The sequence below is a fragment of the Myotis lucifugus genome, unplaced genomic scaffold, assembly GCF_000147115.1.
Source record: "Myotis lucifugus unplaced genomic scaffold, Myoluc2.0 scaffold_212, whole genome shotgun sequence".
Lineage (NCBI taxonomy): Eukaryota > Metazoa > Chordata > Mammalia > Chiroptera > Vespertilionidae > Myotis > Myotis lucifugus.
The window spans coordinates 1,064,783-1,078,901 of NW_005871260.1; the positions used below are offsets into that span (position 1 = coordinate 1,064,783).

The following is a 14,119-nucleotide window of genomic DNA, read 5'->3' on the forward strand; positions in this document are numbered from 1 at the left end:
CCCTTTTCATCCTTCCTAAAGTGTAGGGCTTTCAGAATCCCAACGGACTAGTGTTTTCTGGAGGCTGAATTCAAGTTTACCATTGCCCTATCTGTGTGCAGCAAGTAGAATTTGCTTAACAACAAGATACTATAAACTCATTCTCAGGATGATTGCAACACTTACAAAAAAAGGACTTTTATCACATTTTAAACTATTTTAACATTTTTGTTTGAAGGCAAACAATTAGTGGACAGATTACAAAGCAGTAGCTCAGCTATGACAGATAATTTTTATGGGTTACTTGAAAGCATCAAAACGTTTTCAAAATTCTGTAATTTCTCACTAACTTACAATAGGCTTCCTTTTATTTATTTCAAATGGGTGAGATTTTACTGACCACTGAAAATGGGATACTCCTGGGAGGATTTCCGAATGGGGTACATACTTGGCTAACTATGTGGGTTAGTCAGATGGCAGAGCAGACATGGACCCTGCATTGAAGTTCTCATTTATTTGTAAGTGTAAATGTTTTTCATTTTTATTTAAAAAATTTTTAGCACCTTAGGCACTGTGTTACATGCTGAAGATGACAGAAAACAAAATATACACATTGCCTAGGCTTGTTCTCATAGAACTTACAGTCAAATGGGAATAGAGAAGTTATCATCCAATACATGCTTTGATGGACTGAATTGTGTTCCCCTGAATTTTGTGCTGAAGCCCTAACCCTCAATGTGACTGTATTGAGATAGAGCCTTTAATGAGGTAATTAAAGATAAATGAGTTTATAAAGGTAGGGCCCTAATCTGATAGGACTGGTGCCCTTATAGGAAGAGACAGCAGAGTGTTCTGGGCATGTGCACAGAGAATAGGCCATGTGAAGACACAGCAAGAAGGCAGCCATCTCTGAGCCAAGGAGAGAGGCCTCTACGATGGTACTTTGATATTGGACTTCCAGCCTTCCAGAACTGTGAAAAAAATAAACTTCTGTTGTTTGAGCCTCCCAGTCCGCAGTACTCTGCTATGGCAGCCCAAGCTGACTAATATGATAGGGAAGTGCAGGGTTCTTTGGAGGCATATGGAAGGGGCCCCTCTGCCAAATCTGAAGAAACAGTGGTTGGAGAGGGGTGATGGAGGAGGAGTGTTTTGGTGGAGGTTGCAGTGTAGGTGAAGCCACGAGGCAAAGAGAGCATGGCCTGGAGATGTGAGACAGAGGAAAAGCAAGTTCAATAACCTCGAGCCTAGAGGGTGAGGGTGCTGGTTCTGGAACAGATGAAACTCTGCAAGTGCATGACTTCTCAGAACTAGTCAACACAACCCAACTATTCTCTCTTGAGATCCCTTCTTTCCCCTTTGGGCTTCCATAATACCGCATTCTCTTGGTTTTCTCTACTTTGTTGGTTACTCTGAGTCCCCTTTGGCCTCTTCTTTCCCCTGCTCAACCTTTAAATATTAGAGTTTCCCAAGATTCAGTCCTTAACCTTTTTCTCTGCTCTTTTACATTCCTTCCAAATGTAATTTTTATCCAGTTACATGGCTTTAAATAGACTCTATATGTCTGTGGCCTCCAAATCTCTATCTGCCATGACCTCTTCCTCAAATGTAGATTTACATGTTCATTTGATTCCTTGATATCTGTCTTTAGTTGTTCAATAGGTAACTTAAACATAATCCTCAATTAGATAAAATGCTACTGGCTTGTAAAAGGTACTGATACATTGAAGTCTGCTTTCTTTCCTCTCTTCAATGCCCACAATTACCTTGAGAATGAACCAGGCTAGTCTTCGAGAAAATGAGGGGCCACATGGACCATATGCCCAGTTAACATCAGTTGTGTAAAGCCCAAATCATCAGAACTGTCCAGCCAATCTGTAGAGTCATAATAAATAACAAATGCTAGTTATTTTAAGTCACTAGTGGAAGTGGCCCGGTGCACGAAATTCATGCATGGGAGGGAGGGGGTTCCTTCAGCCCAGCCTGCACCCTCTCCAATTGGGGACCCCTTGGAGGATGTCCGACTGCCGGTTTAGGCCCGATCCCTGTGGACATCCCTCTCGCAATCTGGGACCACTGGCTTCTAACCGCTCACCTGCCTGCCTGCCTGGTCACCCCTAACTGCCTGTGCCTGCCTGCCTGCCTGCCTGATTGCCCCTAACTGCCTCTGCCTGCCTGCCTGATCGCCCCTAACTGCCCTCCCCTGCTGGTCTGATCTCACCCCCAACAGCCCTCCTCTGCTAGCCTGATCTCGCCCCCAACTGCCCTCCCCTGCCAGCCTGATCTCGCCCCAAATGGCCCTCCCCTGCTGGCCTGATTGCCCCTAACTGCCTCTGCCTCGGTCCCCATCACCATGGCTTTGTCTGGAAGGAAGTCGGACATCCGGAAGATGGCTGGTCAACCCGGTCTAATTGGCATATTAACCTTTTATTAGTATAGATAGATTATATAGGATAGGATTGCTTAAATGGGGGAGAAAAGCCTTTTTCAGCAGGAGGAGATGCTCTTGGCAGACAAAAATACATAATCCCTATATCTGGACTGATAGCCAGCCATATGCACTATACTGCCAAAGTGGTCATTATAAACTTGAACCACTTTCTTACACCTTACACCAAACAGCTGTTGCCCTTAAAACCCCTCCTCAGCCCCCCACCTTAGGTTCTGCCTTGGCAGTTCACCCAGAGTAGGTTCTGATTGATTGGTTTCTATGCCAGTCAGTGTCAAAGGCTCCTCCTCCTAGGCAGCCATTGGCTCCTCGCACTTCACCCAGATTTGGTTCTGATTGGTTGGTTTCTATGCCAGTCAGCATCTCCGGGACTATCAACGGGCCTGATCAGAGAGGCAGGGCTGATCAGCAGCCCCAGTAGAGGCCCAGAGAGAAACAGAGGTGCGGCTGCTGGCCAGGCCCCGAGAGAGAGAGGCAAGGGCTGATCAACAGCTGCCACAGAGGCTACAGATCAGACCCTGCTTCTCTTTCCAGGCCTCTCTTTGGGCCTGATCTGCAGCCCCCTCGGCAGTCAGTGCTGGGTTGTGGTGCCTGTAGCAGCAGCAACCCAGCACTGACTGCAGGACTGACTTCTGCTTGGTCTAGCCTTTAGTCGTTTTGGATGTTACGGACCCTGGGTTTTATATATTAGGATAGCTCACTCATATGTGTGGAAAATTCCTAACCTTTTTTAATATAGAAGACTAGAGGTCCGGTGCAAGAATTCGTGTATGGGCGGGGTCCCTTGGCCTGGCCAGTGATCGGGCTGATTGGAGTGGTCTCAATTGGGGCCATCTCTATTGGGGCCGTCTGGCCCAGTCCTGATCGGGTCCGATTGGGGACGGCTGGCTGGGGGGAGGGACTGTGGTAGGTTGGCCGGCTGTGGGAGGTTGGCTGTGGGAGCACACTGATCACCAGGGGGCAGCTCCTGCATTGAGCGTTTGTCCCCTGGTGGTCAGTGCATGTCATAGCGACCAGTCAACCAGTCGTTTGGTCGACTGTTCGTAATGGTTGCTTAGGCTTTTATATATACTAGAGGCCTGGTGTACAAAATTCATGCACAGGTGTGGGGGGGAGGGTCCCTCAGCCAGGCCTGTACCCTCTTGCAATCCGGAACTGCTGGCTCCTAACTGCTCGCCTGCTGCCTGCCTGCCTGATCGCTCCTAACCACTCTGCATGCCTGCCTGATCGCCCTAACCGCCTCTGCCTCAGCCCCCGCCGCCGTGGCTTCATCCAGAAGGTCGTCTGGAAGGATGTCCGGAATGACGTCCCAAAGGTCGTTTGGCTGTCCAGTCTAATTAGCATATTACACTTTTATTATTATAGATAGATGAGGGGACACCTGAAGAGAGGAACTTGTGGGAGTAGGGGATTCCCAAACTATATCTTCCAGGTCTGTCAATTTTCATTGCTGGATTTCTTGAGATGGATAATTTCTAAATTGGGCATGCTTCCCATAAAACATGCTGCTATGGCTCTCCCTGAGTAAGATGGTTCTTCTGAGTTAGCTCTGCTAATAGATCATCATCCTTTGATATAAAAAATGTATGATTGTAAACTTTCCATCTCTATGTATGGAAGGCTATGGTAGGACAATGCTGGAAGAGGGCTGGTTACTGGACTGAGAAATGTGGAAGCTATTAAAGGTGGAAGCACAAGGCTGTTCCATTAACAAAGGATCTTTAAATGGGAGCAATCACAACAGTACATGGACTGGTCCCTGTTAAGATGAATTTCCAGCAATTTCTTTGGCAATAACTCTTCCCTTCTCTTCTGAGAGGTCATGGCCAGCCTCTGGCCAGAGTTTCACATAATGTCTGCTCACTCTTTCCAGGCTACAGTGATGTCATTCATTTGCCAAAGGATTTCCATCAACCCCTAATTGCCTACTAATCTTTACCCTCTGTTTCTTCCCCTATGCCATTGAATATGTTATAAAAAATGCATTTTAACACCTAGCTTAGTATCCTTCATTGTTTCTTTGTAGAAGGTCTGGTGCCATCACTTGGATGTCTCTTGACACACATAGATGTCAGACAGAGGGGCCCCAGGAAGAAAACAACACACATTACCACACGCTCGATTCAGCTCTCATTGGTCCAGAGTGGCTGCAGCATGGTGTCCTCACTGACAGAAGGATCTACCAGGCTGGCTCTCAGGGCATGAAAGGATATGGTAGTTCTCAGAGCATGGAACAATGTGATGCACTGCTTTATGATGGAGATACATTGTTCTGAGAAATGTGTCATTAGGTGATTTCACTGTTATGCGATCACAGAGTGCACTTACACAAACCTGGATGGTATAGCCTACTACACGCCTAGACTATATGGTATAGCCTATTGCTCTGAAGCTACAAGGTTACACAGCATGTTATTGCTGTATAACAACACAAGATTCAATCAACCACAGGAGAAAAGGATGCAATCAAGAGATGCGCAAAACAGGAGAGGCATGAGGCCACTGCTGGTGTAACAAGGCATGCTGTTTTATAGCAAACTTTTATTTTATTTTATTTTTAAAAATATATTTTTATTGATTTCAGATAGGAAGAGAGAGGGAGAGAGAGAATTATTGATTGGCTGCCTCCTGCAACCCCCTACTGGGGATCGAGCCCGCAACCCTGGGCATGTGCCCTTGACCAGAATTGAACCTGGGACCCATTGGTCCTCAGGCCGATGCTCTATCCACTGAGCCAAATCAGCTAGGGCCAAACTTTCTTTTTATAAGTAGAAAGAGTACACTCTACATGACGATGAAAAATATCTCTATTATAAAAACCCCGTGGCTGTGACACCATCACACCGTAATGACCAAATGTCAAAGGCACCTGCTGAACGTCATATGATTCTTCATGGGAACAAGTAAGTGTTGCTCTGTCCAATTCTCATCTTCCAACAAAGGTCAATTTAAATGCTCCTGAGAAGGAAAGGTTAGGGCAGGAAACTATTCTTATCTCCGTTCACAGCTGTCTTCAAGGTGGTCGGGGCTGCGTGCGCAGCGAGGCGCACACGAGTGGGCAGGGACTTGACGCTGGGTCCCGCGGTGTGCCGGGTCTGGGTCTCACACGATTTTGCGTGGTGGGCCTCTAGTCTATAATAATAAAAGTGTAATATGCTAATTAGACTGGATGTCCTTCTGGGTGTCTTTCTGGACGACCTTCTGGACGAAGCCAGGGCTGCAAGGGAAGCCTGGGTCCCGGGTACTTGCCAGTGGCTGGAGGGAAGCCCAGGTCCTGGGTGCCAGAGGGAAGCTGGTGCTGGCAGCCAGGGGAAGGAAGGACTATTCTTGCACGAATTTCGTGCATTGGGCCTCTAGTAGTATAGTAAATACGTAAACCAGTAACATAGTCTTTGTAGGGAATTAGCTCAGAGATGCAGTATGTTTCCAGCAGCAAAGGCATCTGGGAAATGTTGGAATCTCTGTTTAACCCTCTGTGACTGTAATTCTCTTTGGCCTCAGGCTTGGCAGACTACCCAGAAAACCAAATGCCCCCCAAAGATAAATGCCATGCCCCCAGGAAGGAGGTTAATGAAAGTATAGAGTATGGAAAACTGCCCAGTATTATCTGTTAACTTAGAAATGCATTGTTCTTTTTGTGGTCTCTGTGTCTACCCACCATGTGGTTTTACTATTAACCCCCTGGGAGGGTGTAGATTTCTTCCCAGCCAGCACTGGGAACAAGCAGCTGCTTTGCCCATGTATGTACATTTCTCCCATTAGAGCTCTTATGGATTTGAATAAGGCTTAGTGTCAGTTATTCTAAATCAATCCTGAATTTAGACTTTTGGGGCTTTCTCCCAACAGTCATTTATTATCATTATCGAGTGTTATGTGCTGTACATGACTGTAAGGGCCACTTTTATATGACAGGCAGCGCAGTAGGTGTGTTTACACCAGCATCACCACAAACATGTGAGCAATGCGTTGCTCTACAATGGTAGGGCACTGCCATAAAGACACCAGATGATAGGAATTTTCCAGCTTCATTATAATTTTATGGGATAACCATTGTATATACAGTTCATTGTTGACCCAAATGTCATTATGCTACACATGACTGTATTTTATGAGGTAATTATTTCAAAGTGCAGCACGGCTATAACAAATGTAGCTCACTGGTTGAGTACATAGACTTTGGAATCAGGCAGACCTGCATGCAAATTGGTGTTTGCAATTCATTGGTGCTGTCCTTGTGGGCCAGTTCCTTAACCCCTCTACACCAGTATGCAATGAAGACAACATCCACCTCTTAGAAATATTGCAAGGATTAAGTGAGATATAGCATGAAAATTCCCCAGCACAGTACTCAATGCCTACTAAACACTCAGTAAGTGTAGGAGATGATAATAGTGATGACGTAAGATGTTCCCCAAAATATAGTCTAGCCAATAGTAGTGTACTTGAAAATGTAATAGGTATACTATGAAAAAAAGTTTTGGAGTGACAGAGAACATCAATATACTGAAGGCTCTGTGGGGTCGTGCAGCAAAGAAATCAGTTGGATTTTGTTTAACCTAGCTTTTCTCAAATTTGTTTGAAGACAATCTGTTTTTTTTTAAACTCTTGGAATACCTATTACATTTGTGGGTCACTAGTGTTCCCAGAACACTATTTGGACCATGCTGGATCATGAAATAACTTTCAGTTGGGTGACTAGTTAAAAATATTTCACCAGAAAGCAAAACAAGAGTTAAATATAAAGAAGATTAAGTGTAAAACCTGGCCTCGGTGAATACTGGCCCAGGGTTGCAGTTGGCTCTCGGCCGCTGTAGTCTGGAGCAGTGTGGATCAGCGTCTGGGCCATCTGCTGTGAAGGGCAGCACGCAGTGCAGCAGGGCAGGCTTTTAAATTCTGACTCAGAATTTACTGTTCCAACTGCTGGCCTCACTTTGAAACAGCAGCTAGCCAGAGCCCTCAGTGGCAGCTCAGCCCCAGAAGGAAAGCCCGGAGCTCTGTGCTGTCCTTGCTAAGAGCACCCAGGCCAAACTCTGGCTTTCCTTTTCAGCCGGGAATGGCCACACATGTTTCATACTTTTGTTTATTTGAGTTTGTTTTGTAGGAAACCACATGAAGTATAAACCATGTTGGCCTATGCTGGTCTCAGTGTAGGAGAAGCCCCACAGAGTGATGCTTTTGAAATGAAAAATTGTAACTCATCAAAGAATATACGATTGATTCCTAAAGCAAGACACCAGGGCTCTAATGGCCACCTCTTCTGAACAACAGCTGGCTATTCATGCTAGGGACTTTTTATTTTTCCAGTTGGAAGTTTACAGAGAGTTACAGAAAGTAGGTAGGAGATCTGAAAGACAGAGTAAAAAGAAATATCCTTTTTTAAATAAGGAAAACAAAGTGTATGTGTGTGTATATATATATACATATATATATATATACTATTGAATTGATGTTTAGCATAATATTGAGTTGATATAATGTTAATATTGAGTCAGTGAAAAGGAGTTTACAAAGGAAGGAGACACCAAATTACGTTTGTGATAAGATAGTCTGTATATTTTGCCACTAGGAACACAATTAGTCTCATGCTTTATGCATCATCACATGGCACAGAGAAACACAGAATTCTCACAATTCACTTATGAACTGAGCAAGATTAAAAGTATAATACCAAGTTTTAACACAGATCACAAAGACAGACCCTTCCCCCAAAACAATGAAAACCAAAACGATTCAGACACAGCCAACATTGACTTAGGGATACACATTTAAAATGAACTGCGATACTAAGAAATTAAACCCAGCAGCCTCTGAAGAGAAAACTACAATATGACCAAGTAAGGTTTACCATAGGAATGCAAGGAATGGTGTATTAATAGGAAATCTATAAATAAAACATTTCAAAAAGTCAGGAGAGAAAAATTACATAATCATCATAGCAGATGGTACCCATTAATGATTTAAAATATACTAACGTGGGAATAGAGAATAGTTCCTTAGTAGTACTTAGTAGAGATACTTAATGAAGACACAGAAGAGCTTTTCCATTAGAATTAGAAAAAGGATAAAGATGTCTGGTGTTACTTTTATTATTTTCCTGAAAGTTTTAGCCATTGAAATAAGATAGGAAACAAATAACAGTGTGATAGTTAATTTTGTGTGTCAACTTGGCTAGGCTGGTGCTGAGATATTTGGTCAGGCACCAGTTTTGATATTGCTGTGAAAGATATTTTAGATGTGATTAACATTTACACCAGTAACATATGTTAAAAGTAAGCAGATTACTCCTCATACTCACCTAATCAGTAGAAGGCTTTAAGAGAAGACTATGGTCCTGGAGGGAGAAAGAATTCTGTCTCTAGACTGTCTTTGAACTTGAAACTACAACAATTCTTCCCTGGGTTTCAGCCTGGTAGCTGGCCCTGCAGATTTCAGATTTGCCAGACCCCACAATTGTGTGAGCCAATTTCTTAAAATAAGTCTCTGTATATAATATATACACACATTCTATTGGTTCTGTTTCTCTGAAGAACCCTAATGCAAATAACATTGGCAAACACCTGCTGAAGGCTTCCTATGTGCCGGGCAATGTTTTAAGGGCTACACATGTATGTATTTTGTCATTTCATCCTCACAATAGTTTTAAAAGGCAGTGTGGCTCTGGCCGGCTTGGCTCAGTGGATAGAGCGTCAGCCTGCAGACTGAAGGGTCCCAGGTTCGATTCCGGCCTAGGGCACATGCCTGGGTTGCGGGCTCGTTCCCCAGTGGGGGCGGGGGGGGGGTGCAGGAGGCAGCCAATCAATGATTCTCTCTCATCATTGATGTTTCTATCTCTCTCTCCTTCTCCCTTACTTTCTGAAGTCAATAAAGAAATATTAAAAAAAAGGCAGTGTGATTTTTCTTCCTATTAGAAACTAATCAGAATGAAATTCTCTAAGAACTCATAGTGATGTCCTGTGCTAATTAAAGGAAATGTAAAAGCCTACGTTTCCTGCCCTTTTACTTTTAGGCAAATGACTCCAACCAACTCTTTCTGGGTAAGATATCAGTGCTCTGAGACCATGCATTGATGGTAGAATCAATCTTACTGTCCTGGCAGTAGCCAATGAAATTGAACACAGGCTGGGAAGCAACAGTAGTCAGGAGCCATTGCAGGGATTTGGCTTGCACTTGACTTGTACTCTCAACAATCCCGTATTAGTTTGCTGTGGCTGCTGTAACACATTATCATAGACTCAGTGGCTCAGACAACACAAATGTGTTATCTCCCAGTTCTGGAGGCCAGAAGTCTAAAATCAAGGTGTTGGCAGGGCAGCATTCCCTTCAGAAACTCTAGGGGAGAATCCATCTCCTTGACTTCCCAGCTCCCAGAGGCCACCTGCATTTTTTGGTTCCTGGCCCTTTGCTCCATCTTCACAGTTAGCAGCACAGCATCTCCACATTTCTCTCTTTCTGACCTCTGCTTACATGGTTCATTGCCTTCTCTCTCTTATTTTGAGCCTTTTGTACCTTTTTTATAAGGACCTTTGGGATTACGTTGGGCCCACTGTAATAATCTTCCTATCTCAAGATCTTTAATTTAATCACATTTGCAAATTCCCTTTTGCCCTGAGAGTAACATATTCCCAAATTCTGTGGATTAGAATGTGAGTATCTTTGGGGAGGGGGGTGTTATGCTGTCTATCTTACTTACAAAGGTAGGTGAGAGATCCCATCATATCCTTCGTCTGCAGAAGTGTCCCTCCTAATAGAACAAAGAGAAACTGGCGTCTCAACTCCTTATTATCATGAAAGACGCCAACCTTCCGTGTTTTCCTGTTCCTAGTTCTCTGGAGAGAAGCCCATTGCACAACTCAGTTTTAGGGCAGCTGTCCCAAAGGATAGGGGGAATTTCTTTGCAACATCAACACTGCCTTCTAACCATCCCATAGACACATAACATAAGAGGCTCTTATGAAACCAGAGAAAAACTTGGATTCATATTTTTCTCATCTTGTTGTTTGGCAAGGCTATTCCAAATATAAAAACAAACACCAAATTCATAGGGAACAAGATTAATAGCGATGACTTCCTTGAAGTTCAAAACCTATATAGGTTTTTTTTTTTTTAAAAAAAAAAAACAGAAACAGAGACTTTCAGTTTCTGGTTCCACATCTAAGAGGTCGCCACTCTGTCCAAACAAGTAAAAAGTTGAACAAACAGAAAAATCAACAACTTGTCTTGTATCCCTAAGAGAGGGGAGGACACAGACACAGGGAAAACCGCGGCCGCCAAGACTGCAAACAGCCAGGCTAACACAGGGAGGCAGAACTTACGGGAACGCATGGGAGCCAGTGCCAGGGCGGGAACATCTAAACTGGAACCAAAGACACGCTGGAGGCTCCTCAGTGTGGACACCTCTGAGAGGTAAAACTGTCACGGGAGCCCCCACAGTTTTGTGAGATTTACCTCCAGGAGCTCCACCAGGCTGTCACAGTAAATATGGGAGAAGAAGCTCATGCTTCCAGCAGGGTGAGGAGACAGCCATTTTGAAAGTCCCACGCACTCAGTTCTTAGTAAGACCTGCCCAGGGCCTCACCTGCTGGGTATTTCCAGGGCCTAACTGGCCTGGGGGAAAGGAAACACTGAACGTTAGCTCCATTTGGCCATCCTGTCCTACCTGAGGGGGAGAGGAACTAAGAAGCACTTGTGAAGCTCACAGTCAGAGGCACAGGCTCACTGAGACTGAGACCTCACCCCAGGGCTGCAGAGCCCTCCCTCCCCTAACAGCTACCTTGCTACAGGCCTGCTTACAGCAGTTCAATCGACCTGGTCCATCATGCTCACTAGCAAGAAAAATTCACAAGACATACCACAAGGCAAAAAGTACAACTTGAAGAGACAGAGCAAACATCAGAACCAGACAAGGCAGGGATGTTCAAATTACCAGACAGGGCATTTAGAACAACTGTGATTAATATGTGAGGAGCTCTAATGGGTAGAGTAGACAGCTTGCAAGAAGAAATGGGCAATGTAAGCAGAGAGGGAAATCCTAAGAAAGAACAAAAAAGAACCAAAAAACAGGGTAACAGAAATGAAGAATGACTTCAATGGGCTTATTAGTAGACTGGACTCAGCTGAGGAAAGAATCTTTGAGCTTGAGACAATTTGAGGTGAATAGAAACCTCCCAAACTTAAAAGCCAAGAGAACAAAGACTGGAAAAACACACACCCATAATATTCAAGGACTATGGAACAACTACAAAAGATGTTACAAATGCATAATGGGAATATCAGAAAGAAAAGAGGGAAAGGAGCAGAAGAAGTATTTGAAACAAGTCACTAACAATTGCCCCCAAATAAAGTCAGACACAAAACACAGATTCAAGAAGCTCAAAGAACACCAAATAATACAGATGCAAAAAAAAAACAAAACAAAATACCCAAAAGCTGGCACCTATGCATATCATTTTCAAATTACAAAAGATGAAAGATAAAGAAAAACAATCTTGAAAATAGCCAGAGGAAAACAACGCTTTACCTATAGCAAAGATAAGAATTATATCCAACTTCTCCTCAGAAACTGTGCAAACAGGAAGAGTGTGGAGTGAAATAAAATGTTGAGAAAAACCTTCACACTAACCTAGAATTCTGTACCCTGTGACATTATCTGTCAAAAGTGACAGAGTCTCCTTCTCTTCACCATCTTTTCTGCTCTCTGGCAGCCACAGCTGTGAAGGCCAAGCTGTGCAGTTTCAGTGGGTACAAGATCTACCCCGGACACGGGAGGTGCTACATCAGGAACGATGGGAAGGGTTTCCAGTTTCTTAATGCAAAATGCAAGTCGGCATTCCTTTCCAAGAGGAATCCTGAGCAGTTAAACTGGACTGTCCTCTACAGAAGGAAGCACAAAAAGGGACAGTCAGAAGAACTTCAAAAGAAAAGAACCCGCCGTGCAGTCAAATTCCAGAGGGCCATCACTGGTGCATCTCCTGCTGATATAACAGCCAAGAGGAACCAGAAACCTGAAGTTAGGAAAGCTCAACGAGAACAAGCTCTCAGGGCTGTCAAGGAAGCAAAAAAAGGCGAAGCAAACATCTAAAAAGGCAGCAATGGCTGCTGCTAAGGCTCCCACAACGGCAGCACCTAAGCAGAAGATGGTGAAGCCTGTGGAGGTTTCTGCTCCCCGTGTTGCTGGAAAACGCTAAGTTGGCAGATGAGATTCTTAAATAAAGACCTGAATATAACTGAAAAATTTAAAAAACAGTGACAGAGAATTAAACACTTTCCCAGACAGATAAAACTTGAGGGAATTTATTACTAGTAGAAATAAATGTGAAAAGAAATTCTTTAGAGAGAAGGAAAATACTATAGGTCAGAAACTTGGATCTGCATAAGGAAAGGAAGAATGTCAAAGAAGGAATAAGTAAAGATAAAATAAAAAACATTCATTTTTCTTATTTTTAATTGCTCTAACAGATAACAGTTTGTTCAAAACAATAACAATAATGTATTCAATTATGTATATACTAGAGGCCCAGTGCACGAAATTTGTGCATGGGCGGGGGTCCTTCAGCTCGGCCTGTACCCTCTCCAATCTGGGACCCCTTGGGGGATATCCGACTGACTGTTTAGGCCTGATCCTGCAGAGACATCCCTCTCGCAATCCAGGACTGCTGACTCCTAACTGCTCACCTGCCTACCTGCCTGATCGCCCTAACCACTCTACCTGCCAGCCTGATTGCCTCTAACTGCTCACCTGCCTGCCTGCCTGGTTGCCTCTAACTGCTCTCCTCTGCCAGCCTGATCACCTCTAATTGCCTCTTCCTTGCCCCCCGCCCCACCATGGCTTTGTCTGGAAGGATGTCTGGAAGATGTCCGGTCAAATTAGCATATTACCCTTTTATTAGTATAGATATTTTATATATCTACACTTATGCATGCTTATATATAAGTGAAATGAACGACAGCAAAGATATAAGGGATGGGAGGGAGGAATTTGGATTATTTTCTTACAAGTACTCTGTATTACCTGTGAAGTGGTATAGCATTATTTGAAAATGGACTTGGATTAGTTGTAAGTCATATTGCAAATTCTAAGGCAACCACTAAAAAAGGCGAAAATATAAATATAACTGATATCCTAAGGAGAGAAAATGGAATCATATATAAAGTTCAATTAAAACCACAGAAGGCAGAAAAAGAGAAGACAAAAATAGAAACAAAGAACAAGGGAACAAGTAGAAAACAGTAACAAATATGGTACAGCCCACTATATTGATAATCACTTTGAATATCAATGGTCTAAATGCAATTACTAAAAGACAAAGATTGTCAGAGTAGATCAGAAATCAAGTCCACTGTATGTTTCCCACTCTAAATATAGACACATATATATTAAAAGTAAGTGGATGAAGAAAAATATATACCAGGATAACACTAATCAAAAGAAAGCAAGAATAGCTATATTAATTTCTTTTTAAAATTAATTTATTTTTTAAAATATATTTTTATTGATTTCAGAGAAAGAAAGGGAGAGGGAGAGAGAGAAACATCCATGATGAGAGAGAATCATTGATCGACTGCCTCCTGCACACCCGCTACTGGGGACCAAGTCCACAACCCAGGCATGTGTCCTGACCAGGAATCAAGTCGTGACCTCCTGGTTCATAGGTTGATGCTCAACTAATGATTTATGCTGGCCAAGCTAGCTATATT

General features: G+C 43.4%; 1 pseudogene; it reads left to right on the forward strand.

Annotated features, from left to right (window-relative positions):
- LOC102419629 overlaps positions 1–12,643 on the forward strand; it is a 31,084-nt pseudogene extending 18,441 nt beyond the window's left edge.
- Positions 12,644–14,119: the final 1,476 nt, after the last annotated feature.